Here is a 10,127-nt window from a genome sequence, read left to right on the forward strand (position 1 = left end):
TTACTGAGAAGAAACGTTAGTTTTCTTATCGCTAAAAACTTACTTTCCACTGGCAAAGGGGCACATCCTTACCGAGGACTAGAACCCCAACAGAGAAAAACTCGGTTGGAAAAGAACATGGTCTTGGATGTGGCGAAGAAAATTACTGAGAAGAAACGTTAGTTTTCTTATCGCTAAAAACTTACTTTCCACTGGCAAAGGGGCACATCCTTACCGAGGACTAGAACCCCAACAGAGAAAAACTCGGTTGGAAAAGAACGTGGTCTTGGATGTGGCGAAGAAAATCACTGAGAAGAAACGTTAGTTTTCTTATCGCTAAAAACTTACTTCGCCACTGGCTAAGTGGCACATCCTTACCGAGGACTAGAACCCCAACAGAAAAAAACTCTGTTGGAAAAGAACGTGGTCTTTGATGTGGCGAAGAAAATCACTGGTAAAAAAAATAGTTTTTCTTACGGCTAAAAACTTACTTCGCCACTGGCTAAGTGGCACATCCTTACCGAGGACTAGAACCCCAACAGAGAAGAACTGGGTTGGAAAAGAGCATGGTCTTGGATGTGGCGAAGAAAATCACTGAGAAGAAACGTTAGTTTTCTTATCGCTAAAAACTTACTTTCCACTGGCCAAGTGGCACATCCTTACCGAGGACTAGAACCCCAACAGAGAAAAACTCAGTTGGAAAAGAACGTGGTCTTGGATGTGGCGAAGAAAATCACTGAGAGAAGAAGCGTTAGTTGTCTTATCGCTAAACACTTACTTCGCCACTGGCTAAGTGGCACATCCTTACCGAGGACTAGAACCCCAACAGAGAAAAACTCGGTTGGAAAAGAACATGGTCTTGGATGTGGCGAAGAAAATTACTGAGAAGAAACGTTAGTTTTCTTATCGCTAAAAACTTACTTTCCACTGGCAAAGTGGCACATCCTTACCGAGGACTAGAACCCCAACAGAGAAAAACTCGGTTGGAAAAGAACGTGGTCTTGGATGTGGCGAAGAAAATCACTGAGAAGAAATGTTAGTTTTCTTATCGCTAAAAACTTACTTTCCACTGGCCAAGTGGCACATCCTTACCGAGGACTAGAACCCCAACAGAGAAAAATTCGGTTGGAAAAGAACGTGGTCTTTGATGTGGCGAAGAAAATCACTGAGAAGAAACGTTAGTTTTCTTATCGCTAAAAACTTACTTTCCACTGGCAAAGTGGCACATCCTTACCGAGGACTAGAACCCCAACAGAGAAAAACTCGGTTGGAAAAGAACATGGTCTTGGATGTGGCGAAGAAAATCACTGAGAAGAAACGTTAGTTTTCTTATCGCTAAGAACCTAGGAATCTATACATCATTGCCAAGACTAAATAAAACAGGCCTTCTTTAGAATATCAGTTTAGTCCTAATCCCGATTTCCACATAGGTTCATAACAAAATTACAGCATAAAATTTAGAAGAAAAAAGATGGCCTAGGTGATAAATTAGGCTCATCCCTATATCTCAAAGAAGAACCACATACCGCGAAAAAACTAATGGAGACTAAGGCAAGGCTGAACTGTAAATTACAGAGTATTACGGCAGACATTTATATTTCTATCATTATATCAATATATAAATTTCATATTTTAGGGGATTAATTTAGATTAGCTAATATTTACAATATTGATAATATATTGTATAGCGACCACTGAAACAGGGGCGCCCGCAGAAAGTTTTCAAGGGGGGGGAGGCAATCTTCATACTCAGTCAAAACATGGGCCCAGATTTATCGTTTCTTGGCCCATGGACATTTATAGCTCATAAAAAGGGTGAGGGGGCGCCCATGCACTGAAAATTGAAATAATTACCTTTGTTTCAACTTGCCCCTCGTTGTCATTTCTAAACAAAGACCGAAGGCGATTGAAATTGTGGTGGTCTGATTTGTTTTAGAAAAATAACCGCAATTTTACACTCCTTACAAACCGGCAAATAACGAAACTGCCGTCTACTTCTCTTTGGCTACTAACCCTATTCTATAACTTTTGGTCTTCAAAAACTAACCAATTTCCGAAAATAAATACACTACACGTTGAAAGTAAAACTAAAACTTTACGCTTGATTTGTCCCAAACTTCTGTACGTTATAACCCATCACTGCCATGCTTCTGCGAGCGGGCGGAAAAGAGGAAATGAAAAATTGGGGACTACATTCTCTTTGTCCGACCTAGGTCCGACCTTGGTCCAAGGTCCGACCAGACCGAAACAAAATAGCCGCCCCCAATTTTGAATTCATTCTCCCCCCTCCCCGCTGTACGAGGAGGAGGGGGTTCAAGGTCCGACCAGACCGAAACAAAAGAGCCGCCCCCAATTTTGAATTCATTCTCCCCCCTCCATGCTATACGAGCAGGAGGCGAACGGAATATCGAAAAATGGATTAGGATGCATAGGAATCCGCGCGCCGTTTGAGAACTAAAACCACGTAACTCGTGTAATAGTTGATTTTATAAAATGTCTTTACGATTGCTTGTTGAAATGTTGCCCTGGAATAGTTCAGCCAATGCCTAAGAATGAGTTCATAAACTCTTTAGTGGGAGATAAAACGGATCCCCAGCTGAATCGGGGAGGCAACATTTCAACAAGATGGCCAAGGTTATTTTATATAAAGAACTATTCCGTTGTTTGTTTGAAATCGAAGCCGCGTATGGCCAGAAGTAATAAATAAGTAACACTTGTCGAAGCCGTGTATGGCCAGAAGTAATAAATAAGTGTGGCACTAAATAATATTATCGCATTCTTGGCAAATCTTTTTATTTCCCCTTTGCTTTATACGAGGGGCTGATCACTCCGCGTAATCGGTGTACAGAGCCGTACCTTTGACTGTACTAATGGGATTAAGCGTAATCTTTGAAGTCCCTGCCTTTGGCAGTGCTAATCTAAGCGTAATCCGGTGTACAGACTTTCTAAGAGTGGTTAGCCCCTCGGCTTTTTAGGCTTATGAGCCATTGGGAATTGATACGTTCTTGGGAATGTCGAAAACCTTGGTGGTTTTTTACTTTTCACGTCACTAAAATGACTGAATAATAGCGTCCGTTGCTAACAAGGCACTAGCAATAGCGTCCTTTGCTAACAAGGCACTAGCAATAGCGTCCGTTGCTAACAAGGCACTAGCAATAGCGTCCGTTGCTAACAAGGCACTAGCAATAGCGTCCGTTGCTAACAAGGCACTAGCAATAGCGTCCGTTGCTAACAAGGCACTAGCAATAGCGTCCGTTGCTAACAAGGCACTAGCAATAGCGTCCTTTGCTAACAAGGCACTAGCAATGGCATCCTTCGACCGTAAGGCACTATGGCGTCCTTCGACCGTAAGGCACTATGGCGTCCTTCGACCGTAAGGCACTATGGCGTCCTTCGACCGTAAGGCACTATGGCGTCCTTCGACCGTAAGGCACTATGGCGTCCTTCGACCGTAAGGCACTATGGCGTCCTTCGACCGTAAGGCACTATGGCGTCCTTCGACCGTAAGGCACTATGGCGTCCTTCGACCGTAAGGCACTATGGCGTCCTTCGACCGTAAGGCACTATGGCGTCCTTCGACCGTAAGGCACTATGGCGTCCTTCGACCGTAAGGCACTATGGCGTCCTTCGACCGTAAGGCACTATGGCGTCTTTCACTCTTGTTGGAATCTGCTTAGTTGAGCTAGCCTTAAGGCTCTTTTGATGGCGATGGCGGATCAACCATTCCTCTGGTAGAATGGATGCGCTTGGGGTGATCTTCTGGTAGTTCTCCCCTTTTCTTCATGGAGCCCTTAAATTGGAAATTGATATAATACGCCGCAAGTAGCCAACAATTACTATATAACTTTTTTATCTCGAAGTGGACTTTTTATCTGAAATATATTGTCTAGTAAGTTATCTATATAGGTATAGTCTTTAGGCTCCATGACTGGTACAATATACAATGCTTTGGTGCGCTTACTAACGCATCTAGTATCTCTATGAACGTTCAACGACAATAATAAAAATCACTGTTGTATAACATAAACGAAACATTACCTGAGAGTGCCTTCGTTAGTTTTTAGAGTATAGTTTAAAGAGTATGGGCTGCTAATCAAAAATATTACAACTCAGTTGACTAAATGGTCGTTCAGAATTAATGTTAAATTAACCATTAATGATAGTGTTTAGTTTTTCCTAATTTGTATTGATGTTTGGTTAACGTATTACTTTAAAAAGGTTTGAAATATGTCTATAATTGTTGTAATAGGATTGGAAATTCCTTGATTCCTTTAACCGTAAGATGTTTGTAAACGAGAAAGAGCCAGAGAGGGGGAAATGCCATCAAATTTAACGAGCATACTTCATGCTTGTAGAATGTGGAGGTTTCGGGTTCGAAGTTAAAAGGGTCTAAAAAATAAACAATTAGTGTCCGAGTAGAGAAGAGATCCCTATCTACTTTTAAGCGTTTATGGCTTTCAGCTGGGTTCTCAATCTCGCTCGCTCTTCTTCGCAGTTTTTTGTTGTTGTTCATATTGTTACTAGAAAATAACACTGCCTTTCTCGGAAAATTGGTCACTCCTAGTAGTGGCCGCGAAAAGGAGAAGTTGGACAGATGCGATTTGGTCGAGTATAAGAGTGGTGGGGTTTTTAGACAGTTTTCAGTTGAGAATAAAAAAATTCGTTTGCTCTCCCAAAAAGACTATTTATTTGACTTACAAATCCGTAACATTAAAAGCGACATAAGACCCAAAAGTGTGTCAGTACGGTATAATTTTTAATGAGCGCTTGTCGCGAAGTAAAAAGAGGGGGTCTTATGTCACTTTTGGTAACACTTTATAAAAAGAGTGATTCGTCGATTTTTAATTCGTGCCTTGTTCAACTTGTTAAAATGTTCCACGCGCTCTTTAATATTTTAGCGTTAAAGGCTCGCGCATTTCTTTTTTAATTTCAGGGAGCACGCGCGAAATCGTTCGAGCCCATTTACGCTAAAATGTCAAGACGCGCATGGAACTTTTTAACAAGTTGAATAAGACCGAGTTTATGCTCACTTCTATTGGCTATCATGGTGAAACGTAACAACTAAACAATGAGGCCAATGGTACTTTATATAAAGGCCTATTACAGAGATTAAGATATTAAATTATAAAATAGCTACATTCAAATTTAGTAAATTATTTCCCTTTTAATATTCGTTGTTTCTGCCAGTACCACTTAGTCAATATGTGCTTCAGAAAAGGTGGGTGCCATGTAGATCTAACGGGGGGGGGGGTCCTTTTCAAAAAAAAACTACCCTTCTAGATAGAAACTAATCAAAAGCAAAAAAAAAAAAAACATTTAGCAGAGTAGTGTGACAAAAAAGAAACGAAAACCACCATGGGATAGGTCACGGGATGACACATGAGACATGAGCGAACGCGAGGGAAAAACTCTCCAGCAGAGATAATTTCGCAAATTTCCAAATTACTTTCTTTCTTGACGAAGTTCCGCTAAAATACAGCGACCATAAACATTTTTTTTCATCGTCACTCATTTCGGTTTACGTAGTCAAAAGCTCAGGACATTCATTACGAAAAGTTTAAATTCAAACATGGATCTACCACTAGCGATTCGCGATACTTTAAAAAATCCATGGGGAGGATCTTGCAATTGCAAGACTGGGTGCAGAACAATTACGGGGAGAAACATTTGTCCATGCAAAGCTACCGGCAAGCTGTGCACGGACAAATGCACGTGTGACGAGATCGGCACTAAAAAAATTCCGTGCAGAAATCGTAAAGGCAATTCTAAAAAAAAGAAAATTGACAAACAAGCTACCACATCATTTGAAGCGGAATTGGATTCCGAAAGTTCGGAATTTTCCGAGTCCTCTGTATCGTCAGATACAGAGGAAAATAAACAACCTAAGCCTGCGTTCCTTCAAGCAAACTGGAATTTGGATATAGAGACAATGTTGCAACAAGTAAGTTAATTTGTAAAAATTCATTTGTATGGATACCGGGATGGCTAATCATTAACAATATATAAGACCGCATTTCTGATATCGGTTCCGGTTCTTAAATTTTTACTTTAACGGTTCCGGTTCCTAGAATTTTGACAAACGGTTCCGGTTCCAAGAATTTACCCGGTTTCTATTGGTTCTGGTTATTAGTTTCATTCCTAATCCTTCTAAATTAGTAAACTTTCTACTTGGTGGTAAAAAGTTTTAGAACCGTTTATCTTTCTAAAAAACGCGGTTCCGGTTATAATTTTTTACAAATATCGGTTCCGGTTCCTAGATTTAAAAATTATCGGTTCCGGTTAACCGTTGCATCCCTTCCGGACAGTGTAAAACATTTTAGACTAGGTCAGACTATCATTAACCGAAATCATTCAGTGCCATACTTATGTCTATTATATTACTTATGCTATATCTAATACAAAAATTGTACTCGAGATACAACTGATTGCTTTAATAATAATACCGCTTTACATTACTGCGAGTCCAAATTTCAGTTTTAATAAAATTATGTTAAATAGGGCAGTTCTATTGCTCCTAGTGAAAAGGTTCCTACTACGAATGTGGAATTTGAAGAAGTAAGACCGAGAGCTTAAATTCAAAGTACTGCCCATTTTAAAAGAAATCGTGTTACTCTATAGGAATACGAAGTTGAACCTTGGGAAGTTCTAGAAAAGAGCAGATACAAAACCGGCAGGGGTAAAAAGAGGACGAAGCCCCTTGCAAAAGCCACCAAAAAACCACCGAGAAAAGCCGGCCCAAAAGCAGCCGGAAACAGAGCCATAAAGGCTGCTATGGTCCAGATTGATAAAGATTACGAATCGTTCCTGGAAAGTGGTCTAGCAAACCGGAACGAGGATAATAAGGTGTGTATTATTACGCTAAACCTTAGTTTAATCGCAAAAGCTATATATAGAAGGCTAAGCAGTGGCGCATCCCGAAATAATTTTGGGGGACTTGGTTTAATAATTTAAAACAAATTAGTATAAATCCGGACGTTATTGAGTATTGAGGTGCGCCACTGTGGCTAAATCTGTCGAAATACCATGTGTGATAAGATTATTTCGCTTTAGAATATTATCAATACTATGACGGACAAAGCAAAAAATTTGCTCCTTATGAAAGTGGCTCAAATATTGCCAGAATTTAGTGTACTGGCTAATGAGGCAATTGCAGAGAGTACTGCGAGCGAAATTGCGGACATTAATATTCAAGAGCTAGGCCAATGTGAACCTCAAGGACCAGATGTAGCAACCCCAAATGCGAATGTATATGGAGCTCCAGAAGATGGCGCGCCTTTTCCTAATCCTGAGCCTAACCCCCATCCAGAATTTTGTGTCTGTGGGAATTGCAGGCCAATGCCCACAGACATGGAAAATCAATGCTGTAACCAGCATAATTGCTTAATTGGAACACCACAGTTCCGTATATTATGTTTAGAACCGTTTGTTTTAGTTCTAAACATGCGTATGCGGAACGAGCTGCTAATGGACATAGACATGCTCCAAATAGCAAATGATCGCTTGCGCTTCGCCGCGTACTCCAATTTAGCACTGTGGCTATATGGACGTTTGGGCGTGGGGAACCGCTTGGTACATCCATCTTGCTCGGTCCTCCGAATTCGCCAACGGTTCCCTAGTCCAAACGGACAATATAGAGGGTTTAGAAGGGGTTTTTATCCGGATTAGGACGGCTTGCGATTTTCATCGTCCTATTAATTCTATACACTCTTTTATATCCTTATTTGTGAGAGCTGCCATTTTATTACAGGTCTGATTTCAAATAGCGCATGCAAGGCCGCTTTACGCGGTCAAGCGCACGCGACGTCTCGAGCTAATGAGCACGTGCAGGCGCCCTTGCCTGTACTATTTTAAATTAGGCCTGTAATGAAATGGCTGACTTCGTAAAAGAGTGTATATTTTAAGTAGCATCGAAAATACGAAATTAAATATTTTTCAATATTGAGTCGTTTCGGAGATAATAAAACAAATGATGTACGGAAACCTTAAATTTAACATTCAATTAAAAATTCGATTGCTAAATATAAGGGGTCATCCATACATCAAGTGTTCCTTAACTCGGAAAATGCTAAATTGTCACGAAATAGTTTCGGTCGAATTGGCTTGAAAAATCATTAGGACGCCTCTCCTAACACTATTTTTCATATACCTTGTATTTACAAATCGGGAGTTGTTCTCGGCCCTTATGTTTGGGTAATATAACTAAAATAATTTTTTTCCCATTGTAAAAGTTGAAAAAAGTAACTAATTTGTATCAAAAATAAACCTGATTCTGTTACAAAAAATTAAAATTTGCATTATCTATCAGTCATAGATCTGTAAAAGGTTTTTAACATCTTTGCTATGCAACAAGCCTTCACTGTTTTTTTTTTATTTTAACAGCGTTGTTTAAAAGTCAAGCGCGACTTTTTGACTTTTTGCTAGGTTATTTGTAGAATGTTGCACTGGTTTTCTACAAACAGTTTGAGCTGTTCTTAAGTGTGGAACTCCGCTCGTCTCATCTGTAGCTTCCTAGTAGGTGGTATTTAGGTGGCCATTGCTATAAGGGGGTGGGGGAAAGGGGGATGACACTAGCCTTTCTCTATAGCGATGATAACGTAACGATAAAACATGTTTTTGCTCATGGTATGGTCCTGGAGAAATAATTGACCGTTTCAGTCGGTTGACCCCCTGAGCGTTCTATAACACCCTAAAATTTCAAAATCGTAGCTAAAACACATTGAGATATTTGCCCTGGTCCATTTTTTAATTAACACCCTGTATATATTTCCGTCATAGCGACCATTTTGATCTTTAACGAACTCTGCGACTTGCAATACTAATTTTTTTCGAACTCAGCACCACGTTTTCAACTAGAATAAACCCTCAAACCTTTTGCATTCAAAATGTTTAATTAAACCGGTGGTAGCTCTCTGTCTATTCGTTAGGCATTTCTTAAATCATTTTTGATAAATATCCAAATTGACATAAAAGTATTAATACTAGGTGGCACAGCCACAATAGTAGCCTCTTCCTCCTAGCTCTCTATACGCCGTAATTTGCAATCGGGGGCAAAATATTCCCCTTTGATAACAAACCATGGCTCAGCACTGGCATAGGTAGATAGAGAGAGAGAACTAATACAAATCGAATGACGAATGAATTAAATTTATATCTAGGGACGTTGAAGGGAAATCGTTGTTTCGCGGGGACCTATACGGAGCTATAAGCTCGTACTGTATCCTAGCTTCCACTGTATTATTCACCTTCAAAAACACCGCATACACCAGGAGTGAAAATAACAGCCTCTTTCCTCTACACTAGAGGAAGAGGCTAATAAATATTATCTTAATTGGCACAGATATCGGCTACGCGTATCTGTTTTATTCAACGCTTTTAAAAACCCGAAACTATTCCAGTGCCGTAGGAACGGGGGTACAGGGGTACGATGTACCGCTTTGAAATTGGAAATGGGCGCCTAATTGGTTTCAAAAGCAGTGGCGTAGCTGATGGTCCGCAGGGCCCGCGGTGCGGGGGGGGGGCGAGCTTCAAGGGGGGCCTCGAGCTTCGGGGGGGGGGGGCCCGCTAACAATAAAAAAATTAAATATGGGGCCTCAGAGATTTTTGCGGGGGGGCCACTGAGTTCTCAGCTACGCCACTGTTCAAAAGGGGCACCTAAAGCCTATCGATGAGGGGGGCACCTAATTAAGCAATTACATGTACCCTCCTTATCTAAAACGTTCCTATAGGCGAATGAACTGTTCGAATATAAAATGCGGATAAGCAAATCAGATTATAGCAGATCAGATAAACGAAGGGGCAGATTACCATACACATCTGTTTAATCGATGTCATTATAATCTGATAAAAACAGATAACCATTTTCAGATAAAAATTAGAAACACTAACTACGTATATCTTTAGAAAGTTTGGGTACATACCTTTCTCATTTCGAACTGGAATTGCCCCAGCAGTTGCACCAATATCGCAACGAAAGAAATTTTCATCAATGATCATCCTTCAAACACACCATAATACACCAAATAAATATTCGTTAAAAGTTCACGAGTAAGGCACAGGTATTAAGGCACCAAGACACAGTTGTTAAGCGTCCTTCACGAGTAAGGCACTAGGACACGTTTATTAAGCGTCCTTCACGAGTAAGGCACTAG

This window comes from Leiobunum rupestre, chromosome 11 (assembly GCF_980474605.1).
Source record: "Leiobunum rupestre chromosome 11, qqLeiRupe1.1.hap1, whole genome shotgun sequence".
Lineage (NCBI taxonomy): Eukaryota > Metazoa > Arthropoda > Arachnida > Opiliones > Sclerosomatidae > Leiobunum > Leiobunum rupestre.